The sequence below is a fragment of the Drosophila ananassae genome, unplaced genomic scaffold (genome assembly GCF_017639315.1).
Source record: "Drosophila ananassae strain 14024-0371.13 unplaced genomic scaffold, ASM1763931v2 tig00000108, whole genome shotgun sequence".
NCBI lineage: Eukaryota > Metazoa > Arthropoda > Insecta > Diptera > Drosophilidae > Drosophila > Drosophila ananassae.
The window spans coordinates 234,807-247,500 of NW_025319116.1; the positions used below are offsets into that span (position 1 = coordinate 234,807).

General features: G+C 45.9%; 1 pseudogene; it reads right to left on the minus strand.

The window, feature by feature from the left end:
• Positions 1-3,516: 3,516 nt before the first annotated feature.
• The window catches only part of LOC123258295, a 9,549-nt pseudogene continuing 371 nt past the window's right edge, over positions 3,517-12,694 (minus strand).

The following is a 12,694-nucleotide window of genomic DNA, read 5'->3' on the forward strand; positions in this document are numbered from 1 at the left end:
GCTCATCTTGAAGAAGCCTTCAAACCTTTCGGCTTGTGCTCGGAGGAGGATAGAGCGGAAACGGATAATGTGCTGGCCCAACCACACACGGACTTCAGCCAGTTGGAACCTGTCTCGGAGGAGGAGGTCATGGAGGAAGTGTCAGGCCTCAACACCAAGAAATCTCCGGGGGATGACGGGATTGAGGCACTCGCACTCAAATATCTCCCACCTTCAGGCATACGAAGACTCACGAGCATTTATAATGCGTGCCTTGAGATTGGGCATTTTCCCACTAGCTGGAAACGGGCGGAAGTCATCCTAATCCCTAAGCCAGGAAAGCCAGAATCTGACCTTGCTTCTTACAGGCCAATTAGTCTGCTCTCGATTATCTCCAAAATCCTAGAGAGATTGTTCCTGCGAAGGTTGCAGTTTCTTTTGGACGAGGCAGAATTAATCCCAGATCACCAGTTTGGTTTCAGGCGCTCCCACTCCACCCCTGAACAATGCCACAGAGTTGTGGCAAAAATTCTGGACAGCCTAGAAGAGAAAAAGTATTGCTGTGCTGTCTTTCTGGATGTCAAGCAGGCGTTTGATAGGGTCTGGCACCCCGGGCTGAGAGCGAAGCTCAAGAGGAACCTGCCACAAAATCACTACGAGTTCCTCAACTCTTATTTGACGGACAGGAAGTTCAGGGTCAGAAGTGGAGAAGCAAGATCCGGTTACAGGCCCATCGAAGCTGGAGTCCCGCAGGGCAGTGTACTTGGCCCCATCCTGTATACCTTGTACACAGCTGACATGCCTGTTGCTGCAGAGGAGAGTCTTCTGGCCGCAACATACGCGGACGACACTGCTTTTTTGGCCTCTGCAACCTCACCAGAGGAGGCTTCAGCCTGTCTCCAGCGACAGCTTGGCATTCTAGACCCTTGGCTACGAAGATGGAACATTGCTGTTAATCACGACAAGTCAGTCCAAACGACGTTCACCCTGAGGAGAGGCGACTGTCCTGGTGTCAGTCTCGGTGGCACACTAATTCCGGCTAGCCCTACACCCAAATATCTGGGTATGACCCTAGACAGGAGGCTCACTTGGAGAACCCACTTGCTACGAAAACGAAAGCAACTCCAAGACAAGCTGCGTCAGCTTTACTGGCTAATTGGACGGAGGTCCAGACTGAAGCTGAGAGTTAAACTCCTAATATACAAAACCATCGTGAAGCCAGTTTGGACCTACGGCATTCAGTTATGGGGAACGGCGAGTCCAAGCAATAGAAAGATCATCCAGCTTGCGCAGAACAGGGCACTCAGGACATTGTCTGGAGCCCACCCTTACCATGATAATATGACCATCCACGCCCAACTAGGCGTCCCATGGGTCAGCGAAGAGGTCCGGAGATTCGCCACAAGATATGTTGATAGGCTGGATCGACATCCCAACCCCCAGGCCATCAACTTGCTTGACAACAGTACCACATTGAGAAGATTGAAGCGGACTCACCCTCTGGATCTCAGGCTGGAGGAGACTGACTAGTGAGGTATTAGTAATAAATTAGAGACAGCTTTCGTAAAATGTGGCATTTTTCCACCTAGTTAAATATTGTATTCTTTCTGTCAAGGAACCATTCTTAAATTTAATTATTGTCCATATCTGCGGACAGATTTTAAATGTAACTTCTGATTGATTTACAAAAAAAAAAAAAAAAAAAAAAAAAAAATATATACCTTTTTGACTACGCTTTCGTAAATTGTGGTATTTTTTGTACTACGGATAGATATCCATATTTTAATATTTTCATATCCATATAAAAATATTTTAATATTTAGTATTTGATGAATATTATTTCTATATTCATATAATTTCTTTATTTTCATATAAATAGCGGACTTATATCAATATTAGCTCATATCGATATAATAATGTTTAATATATTTAATATAATATATTTCATATATTATATAGGTAGGCTGACACCACCTACCATATATACCTTTTTGACTACGCTTTCGTAAATTGTGGTATTTTTTATACTACGGATAGATATCCATATTTTAATATTTTCATATCCATATAAAAATATTTTAATATTTTCATATCGATATAATAAATATTTTAATATTTTCATATCCATATAAAAATATTTTAATATTTTCATATCCATATAAAAATATTTTAATATTTTCATATCCATATAAAAATATTTTAATATTTTCATATCCATATAAAAATATTTTAATATTTTCATATCCATATAAAAATATTTTAATATTTTCATATCCATATAAAAATATTTTAAATAGGGACAGTAGGAATCTCATGAATTGAATCATGCGCGTCACTAATATGATGACGAGTCAAAGGGCTACCTGGCAAAAGTTATTACAACTCCCGCCGTCCGTATTTTCATATCCATATAAAAATATTTTAATATTTTCATATCCATATAAAAATATTTTAATATTTTCATATCCATATAAAAATATTTTAATATTTTCATATCCATATAAAAATATTTTAATATTTTCATATCCATATAAAAATATTTTAATATTCGTTATTTGGAAAAGTTTTATTTTGATTTTTATTTTTAAAAAAAGTTTAAATAGGGACAGTAGGAATCTCATGGATTGAATCATGCGCGTCACTAATATGATGACGAGTCAAAGGGCTACCAGGCAAAAGTTATTACAACTCCCGCCGTCCGTATATTACGGACTTATACTTTGATGAAAAAAATTTTTTTTTCATTTTATATATATGATGATTTAATATTATATTAATATTATCAATACAGCAGAGACATTAATATTATCGTGTTAACATTTTGTATATTCAAATCCATTCATAAATTTTTGTACTTGGAAAAATTTTTAATATTTTTAAAAAAGTTTAGATAGGGACAGTAGGAATCTCATGAATTGAATCATGCGCGTCACTAATATGATGACGAGTCAAAGGGCTACCTGGCAAAAGTTATTACAACTCCCGCCGTCCGTATATTACGGACTTATACTTTGATGAAAAAAAATTTTTTTTTTCATTTTATATATATGTTGATTTAATATTATATTAATATTATCAATACAGCAGAGACATTAATATTATCGTGTTAACATTTTGTATATTCAAATCCATTCATAAATTTTTGTACTTGGAAAAATTTTTAATATTTTTAAAAAAGTTTAGATAGGGTCAGTAGGAATCTCATGAATTGAATCATGCGCGTCACTAATATGATGACGAGTCAAAGGGCTACCAGGCAAAAGTTATTACAACTCCCGCCGTCCGTATATTACGGACTTATACTTTGATGAAAAAAATTTTTTTTTTCATTTTATATATATGATATTTTTATATCATATTCATCTTGTCAACATTTTATATTTGCGCGTCACTAATAAGATGACGATGCATTTGGCTACCTGTAGCGCTCGAACGCTGTGCAATACACACTGCGTTATATATATATATATAAATAAATATATTTAAAAAAAAATATATATAATTAATATATATATACAACACTTTGTGTATATATTTTCGAATCATCAAGCAAAGGATAAGCTTCAGTGGATCGCAGTATGGCAGCTGCTCAACCACTTACAACACCTTGCCCGTTACAAAAGTCGTTTACAATTGATTCTAGGCTTTGTCATTGTATTAAATAATGTTTTCATATGTAACTAGCATGGCACCAGGTGATCAAAGATCCTCCCAATTTACTATGTTACAAATTACATTGGCATCACATCCATTGTCGTTTAAAATATAAATAATAAACTTTAAATGGTTTAGAAGCCATACAATGCAAATTGCCCCTTATTTATCATTGCAGTCCAGCACGGATACGACCTTAGAGGCGTTCAGGCATAATCCAACGGACGTAGCGTCATACCACTGTTCGCTCGAACAAGTATTGTGCCATTGGTCCGTACCTGCGGTTCCTCTCGTACTACGCAGGAATGCTGTCGCAACAACGTTTTGTCATTAGTAGGGTAAAACTAACCTGTCTCACGACGGTCTAAACCCAGCTCACGTTCCCTTGCATGGGTGAACAATCCAACGCTTGGTGAATTTTGCTTCACAATGATAGGAAGAGCCGACATCGAAGGATCAAAAAGCGACGTCGCTATGAACGCTTGGCCGCCACAAGCCAGTTATCCCTATGGTAACTTTTCTGACACCTCTTGTTAAAAACTCTTTAAACCAAAAGGATCGATAGGCCGAGCTTTTGCTGTCCCTGTGTGTACTGAACACCGAGATCAAGTCAGCATTTGCCCTTTTGCTCTATGTGTGGTTTCTGTCCGCACTGAGCTGGCCTTGGGACACCTCCGTTATTATTTGAGAGATGTACCGCCCCAGTCAAACTCCCTACCTGGCAATGTCCTTGAATTGGATCATACCTGAGTAATTGGAGTTATACCAAATTTTCAAATCAATAATACAGTAAATGCATCTCTCATTAAAGAATTTGTTTGCGATTATATAACAAACTCGTGATACTTTGATCAAGAAGCTTGCATCAAAACCCAATACCATAAGATATAATAAATATATCCGTATAATGGCTAGGAAATGATACACGTTCCATTTAATCAAGTAAGTAAGGAAACAATAAGAGTAGTGGTATTTCATTGGCGATACCAAACCGAAGTCTAATATCTCCCACTTATTCTACACCTCTTATGTCTCCTTACACTGCCAGATTAGAGTCAAGCTCAAAAGGGTCTTCTTTCCCCGCTAATTATTCCAAGCCCGTTCCCTTGGCTGTGGTTTCGCTAGATAGTAGATAGGGACAGGTGTGTATGTCTCGGATCTCTCCGATCTTGTTTAACGTGGCGTGTTCCACACTGAAGGGATTACAACCACGGCACTCGAATATACCTACGAGTAGGCATATAGTGCATGGGCACGGATGGTACGCCTGCCAACGCCCCGGAATAGAAGCTATAGCAAATACATAGCAACTAGCCCGGTACCAATTTAAGTATCTGCGAGTCGGACAGAATACTTCCCCTTGGTGAGGAGCGAAGTGTATCTATCACCTCTACTGATCTATGGGTCACAGCGCCCGAGTTGTATAACGCAACTCCACGTCGAGTCCGAGGACTCTACCCGCGATTTGGGTATCAACCACAGCCACCACGATACTCCCACAAGGGGGCCTACCTCAAATGGTAGTGCTTGGACACTATCCAACCCGTGGTACCGAAGTTTGTGGGCTCGGTGACCCACCCCTTTAGCTCCGACAAGCTCGGATGGGGAACCTTGCCATATTAGTCGCCTCCTACGACAAGCTATGGGGAGCTGTGGCAGTATTCTTCGCCGCTACCACACGGCGAGAAAAATGGGCTACTGCAAGCCCCTCCTCCTCCGAAACACCTCCTCAGCAAACTCCGTGAGTCTTCTGGTCCTGTCGCCGCTCTCCAAAATCCTTCCAAACGTCCAGGTTCCGCCAACGTGCTGCAAACCGAGTCCATCGAGGTCTCGCAAGTCTGCATAAAGGGGGCAAGCACATAAAATGTGTTCCCAGTCCTCATTAGGATCGCCACATGAGCATGCAGCAGTATCGCTAAGGGCTCTTCTATGCAGAAATGCATTGAACGACCCGTGCCCTGTCAACAAGAATCCCGCGCGCATGGAGAACCCGAAATCCGGATTCCGATAGACGAACCCTGCATCTGGGATGAACTTGTGAGTCACCCGACCAGGCGAATCACCATCATCCCATCTGCTCTGCCAGTCCGACAGAAGGCATTCGTCTACCCGCGAGACTCGTTGCGTCCAGCTCAGACCTGAAAGGTCCTCGCCATAGAGCCAGTCGTCCCCCTCCAACGGGTATCCACGCTTCAACTTGTACTTGACGGCTATTTTCATAGCAGCCAAGTCAAGAGGCGGGGCTCCAGCAAGCACCTGCAGTGCCAGGGTTGACACTGTACGGCATACCGGGAGGCATCCTAAAAGGATCAGCCTCTGGCAGGCAAGAAGTCGCCTCCTAGCTACAACTTGCCTCGTCGTCACGACATACCACACCGAGGCACCAAATAGTGCACAAGGCACCATGAGTCCAGCATAAATGGTCCGCCTGGCCCGAGGACTGAATCCCCAGTCGACTCGCAGCACACGCGCCAATGCTTGTACGACTCCGGTCATTCGCTGACGCAGCGATGCGATGTGCATGAAGAAATTCATGCGCTCGCTGACCGTGATGCCAAGGTACCGGCAGCTGCGAACATATGGGAGATTTGCTCCGGCAGATCTCACCAACGGGGTGCGCGCGAGGGCTCCCTTCAGCAGCATAATCACCGTCTTGCTGGTGGAAATGGTAACACCGATTTCCGTACCCCACGCTTCAACGATGGACATCAGTTGCGCTCCTTTATCCTCCAGCACGGCTCGGGAGTTGCCTTCGACAAGAAGGAGCAGGTCATCCGCATACGCGCTAAAAGCGCAGTATGGCTGGAGGCGCCGCAGCAGGACGTCCATCAGCAGATCCCAAATGAATGGGCCACTAATGGATCCCTGAGGGCAGCCTCTAGTTACTGGAACACTCACAGTTCCAGAACTGCTTCGGATCACTGCTCTTCTGTCTGAGAAGAAGCTCTGCCACAAGCTCAACTCACGGCATCCCAAGTCGGCGAGCCGGCGCAGTGCAGCACTCCATTCGACATTGTCGAACGCACCCTTGAAGTCGACGAAGATGCCGAGCACGTATCGTGCCGGGCTGGCAGCGACACTGCTCTTGACGTGCCTCCAAGCGTCGTCCACACATCGTCCTTGGCGAAATCCAAACTGCCATCTGCATCCTTCCGGAAGAACTTCTCTCACACGATCAACCATGATGGCCTCAAGCACCTTGCCAAATACTGGCAACAGGCATATCCCACGGTACGACGAGGGTTCGCACCTATCCTTGTCGGGCCCCTTGAGTAGCGCCACTACACGTGGGCACTTCCACTCTCGGGGGAAGTAACCCGACTGGATGCAACGGGAATAAAGCGCCGTCAGATGCTGAGGTATGGCGCGCCACACTGCTTTGCAGATAGTGCCATTGATGCCGTCCATGCCGGGAGAGCGACGGCTCTTCAACCTGGCGACACAAGCATCAACCTCTACTTCCTCGAGGGCCGGTGGGACCTCCTCCGCTCCGGCAATCGGTGCATCGGACTCCGCAACTGGGAAAAAGTTACGGAGGAGCACTCGCGCACAGTCACCCCAATCGGTGACCAGCTCGCCATCAACGCGGAGGCACCCAATCTCCGTGCACTTTCTGCGTCCTCGGCAGATCTTGTAGACGCGCCCCCAGGGATCGTGTGCGTTTTCTCCCACGAAGCGTCTCCAGCTGTCCTCCTTCGCCCTTAGGATGAGCTTCTTGTAGTCGTCTGAGGCTTGCCTCAGCGCGACCACAATCAGCTCAGCCGCATCGTCGTCTCCTCGACGGCGAGCGTTTTGAAGCCGGCGGCGAAGTCTCCGGACTTCGCGTTTCGCCGTGTTCAGGTTGGCGGTCCACCAACCTGGCTTCCTTCTCCTAGGCGATCTCGGCGTCCTCCTTCCGATTGCAAGGTCACACGCATCGTGGACCATGCAGCGCAGGGTCGAAACTTGCTGATCCAACGGCGACTGTGAGAAGTCTTCCGGAATATCGGCTGCCCGACTCACCATCTCCTGTTCGAACAACTGCCAGCGAGCATTGGAGATGTTCCAGGACGGCACAGGAGCTAGGCTCTCAACTGCGCGCGTAGTCGTTGGAGTAACCACAACAGTGATAATGTTATGGTCACTCAACTCCCACTCGTCCACTCTCCACTCGAATGTGGCCCACATCGATGCTGCGTCGTTGGCAATTGTCACGTCGATATCGCTACGCGCACGGTAGGTATCGAACGTGAACACCGGGCTGGGCTGGTTGAGAGCAACGGCTCCATTCTCCAGCATCCACTCAGACAGCAGCTCACCCCGGTTGTAGTTAGCGTGTCCCTCGGGGTTCCGAGGGAGTTTGCTAAACCACATGGGGGATGCTGCATTCGCGTCGAGTCCCAGGATTGCGGGGGTTCTGCTGGCCTGCAGCAGGACCGCATCCATGTACCTGAGGTACGGCTCTAGCTCGGTGTCGAACTGGCAATATGCGGAGCAAAGGAAGATTGAGCCAAAACTCCCTTTTACACTCACGCATACGCCGTAGTCGGTGGTAAGTGGCTCCATCGGCATGCAGATGACATCCTGGTGATCCACGAGGATGGCTGCCTTTTGTCTCCGATCGGTGTATATTCTCATTCCTTCAGGCAGCACATCACTCGTCCCGCTACCAACGTATGGCTCCTGCAGCAGTGCAAACAGACATCCGGACTCCCTCAGGCGGACTGCGAGCTCAAGAGTCGCAGCCCGACCTCGACCACAGTTTGCTTGGATGAACCTAAACATTAATGTCTAGAATTCACCCTCGCTAGCACCGCCGCATACACCGGACAGCTCGGGGACAGCATGCTGTGCCCCGAGGGATGCCCGTAGAATCGGCAATTCCGGCAGTCCACCGGATTGGTGCAACTGCGCGCACTGTGGCCGGACTGTCCGCATTGCCTGCAGACATTGTCCTTCTGCTTGCACTCTGCCACCTTGTGGTTGAAGCCAACACACCTGTGGCACGCGTACGTCCACACAAGGGCCCTGCATCGGTAGGAGAACCACTTAATGTAGATCCGCCCACCTTCCAGCAGATCTAGCACCTTGGGTTCGCACTCCAACGTGACACTCACCGTAGCTCCGTCGGCAACCGTCCAAGGCTTGGTGTCCAGATGGACAGCCTTGCGGAACTCCGCCTCCGGGATGTGTTCTCGGAGGTTGTTGGCATACAACTCCGCCATAAACTCCTCCGGAGCGATCTGAGTAGCCACATCCTGGACTACCAGTTTGGGCCGTTGCACAGCATTCGGCTTGACCTCGAGGCCAATCTCGCCGAACTTCTTGCTGGCTACGACCCTCTTGATCTCACCTGACGAGGGGGTGCGGATAATGGCACCGCCACGCGCAAGCCCTCTCACCTCGTGCAGGCGAACTCCCAGCGAAGGGGCAATCTCCCGGCGCACCTTTTCGGCAACCTCTTTACCCGAAAGTTTCGGGTCCTTGCTCATCACCACGGCCGACCACGTATCGCGTGGTTTTCGCGGCGCGGGCACGGGAGCTACGGAAGGTGCCGGCAGGCTGGGATATGCGGATGCATACCCAACGGGTGGCCGTGAGACCACAGCTTGGGGCACCGATGGCATCTGAACCGGCGGCGGTGGCAGCGGCATCGCCGCTCGCAGTTTGCTGGATTCCTCCAACACTGCGTTGCGCACCATGAGCGCCTGGACGATCCCGTCATACCGGCTGATGCATCTCATCAGCGCAGCAGCCTGCTTGGGGTTCATTAGCGACTCCACCACCAGGGAAACAAACGTCTCCTTGATGCTGGCCGCTTCCTCCATAACGCCGTCAGCTCCATTCTTGATGACACAGTCAAGACTGCGCATCGAGACGGCAGATCGCTCCGGGACGGCAGCGGGGGCACCAGCGGCGACAGCGGCGGCTGCCTCAGCAGCATCAGCAACAACTCCAGCAACAACAGCGGGGGCAGCAAAGGTAGCGGCGGAGGCATCAACAGCTGAGGTAGCTGGCATCACCGGCGTCTCCAACGAGGAGAGCGCCAACTCCTCCAACACCCCAACTGGCTCCGGTCTGTCCGCTCCAGTAGCGGCCAACAACTTGGCCTGCGTTGGCGCCGAGAGGCTCGTCGCCTTGGACTTGCGTCCTCGACGGCGTCCCCGTGCAGCACCAATCGCACTACTTGCGCGACTGCTTGCCCGGCTGCTTGCAGAGAGCTCACTCTCCGACAATGCGCTCATAGCGCTCATGGCGCTCATGTTGCCCTTTATCTGGGCAAGTGGCGCCGCCTGGTGGAGCTGTGCTGAAAATGGGGCCCAAAAATATGCAACAGAAAATATATGCAAAAATAAGGCAGCCCAAAAGTATGCTCCAAGTGTTTACTGAAGCGCGCGCAAAAGCACGCACCAAAGCTTGCACAAGAAGCACACTCAAAAGCTCGTGTAAGCACGCAAAAGCGCGAGCGAGAAAACACTCTCAAAGCTCTCTCTCAAGCTCTCTCTTGAGTACTCTCACACACACTTCTGCACTAAAGCTTTACAAGTACTCACTCACCGAGCTTTTTCAGTGGAAAATTTCCACCACGTGCCAACACGTGAAAACGAAAAACACTGTTTTTCGAATGAAAAACTTGATTTCCCGACGAAAAAATATCACTGTTCGATTCGCGCAATTAATACGCGAATTTTAACACCAATTTTAATCGTCTACGACACCGAATTACCGGAGAAAAATGACTTTAAATACGGAGCACTCCAAAACACGTCCGTCGTTAAGCCATTCATGCGCGTCACTAATTAGATGACGAGGCATTTGGCTACCTTAAGAGAGTCATAGTTACTCCCGCCGTTGACCCGCGCTTACTTGAATTTCTTCACTTTGACATTCAGAGCACTGGGCAGAAATCACATTGTGTCAACACCCGCTAGGGCCATCACAATGCTTTGTTTTAATTAGACAGTCGGATTCCCCAAGTCCGTGCCAGTTCTGAATTGATTGTTAATTGATAATCGTTATAATTAATAAGAACTAATTGGTTTGACCCAACTAGTATTCTTAAAAATTTTAGCAAGAAAGTTCCACAATTGGATACGTAACTAACTATCCGGGGAACAAGTTACAACCATAAATGATCGAAACTCTATTTACCCAGAACGAGCACATAAACCATATTATTGTTTCCCAATCAAGCCCGACTATCTCAATCTTCAGAGCCAATCCTTATCCCGAAGTTACGGATCTAATTTGCCGACTTCCCTTACCTACATTATTCTATCGACTAGAGACTCTTCACCTTGGAGACCAGCTGCGGATATTGGTACGGCCTGTTGAGAAGTTTGCGTATCCCCACCATAAATTTTCAAGGTCCGAGGAGAAAATATCGACACAACAGTATATGTCATGCTCTTCTAGCCCATCTACCATATCTCTCTGCGAAAGACTTCCATGGTAGTACGACTATAAAACAGAAAAGAAAACTCTTCCGATATCTCTCGACGGCTTCTTTATGGTCGTTCCTGTTGCCAGGATGAGCACGAGGCCCATATTTAATAACAAACGGATACTCAACAGGTTACGGAATTGGAACCGTATTCCCTTTCGTTCAAAATTATTCAAGTATATAATTTTTACATATAGTAAATTTTATTTTTACTTGAAAATTTTCGGCTTTCGCCTTGAACTTAGGACCGACTAACTCGTGATCAACCACTGTTCACACGAAACCCTTCTCCACTTCAGTCCTCCAAGGTCTCATTCGATTATTTGCTACTACCACCAAGATCTGTACCAATAGCAGCTCCATGCAGGCTTACGCCAAACACTTCTACGCATACCATTGTACCTTCCTACTCACTAAAGTTTCAAAATTTATATTACAAGTAATATAAATCATCTACTTTAGCGGTAATGTATAGGTATACAACTTAAGCGCCATCCATTTTAAGGGCTAGTTGCTTCGGCAGGTGAGTTGTTACACACTCCTTAGCGGATTTCGACTTCCATGATCACCGTCCTGCTGTTTTAAGCAACCAACGCCTTTCATGGTTTCTGCATGAGTTGTTAATTTGGGCACCGTAACATTACGTTTGGTTCATCCCACAGCGCCAGTTCTGCTTACCAAAAGTGGCCCACTGGGCACAATATATCATAACCTTAAACTTCATATCAAGAAAGTTAAGGTTCTTACCCATTTAAAGTTTGAGAATAGGTTAAGATCGTTTCGACCCTAAGGCCTCTAATCATTCGCTTTACCAGATAAGATTATTTTATATAACATTAAAATGCACCAGCTATCCTGAGGGAAACTTCGGAAGGAACCAGCTACTAGATGGTTCGATTGGTCTTTCGCCCCTATACTCAATTCTGACAATCGATTTGCACGTCAGAACTGTTTCGGTCTTCCATCAGGGTTTCCCCTGACTTCAACCTGATCAAGTATAGTTCACCATCTTTCGGGTCACAGCATATCTGCTCAAGGTACGTTCCAGTTAGAGGCATAAATAATATAAATATTATTATACATAACTATATAGAACGCCCCGGGATTGTGTTAATTAGCTATAAAATAGTTAAAAAACTAATCCCATTATTAGTCAAGTTAATTACGCTATTAGGTTTATATCCCAATAACTTGCACATATGTTAGACTCCTTGGTCCGTGTTTCAAGACGGGTCCCGAAGGTATCCTGAATCTTTCGCATTGTTAATCATACAAGTGCTTATAATAAACACAAAAATCAATGATAATTATGCCATTATATAATTCCGAAAAATTAACGCACTGTATTCTTATTAGTCTATCAACACTTTATCAAATTAATGACATTTATTCTATGTTAAAATGCAAGCATAATAATTTGAATAAACTATAAGCCATATTTTATGATAAATTTAATATGTTAATAGATTACAATGTCCTTATATGGAAAAAATGCACATTATTTGTATAATATTGTTTAAATATTATAACTTTAATGATGAATTTTCCATAACGGATATTCAGGTTCATCGGGCTTAACCTCTAAGCAGTTTCACGTACTATTTAACTCTCTATTCAGAGTTCTTTTCAACTTTCCCT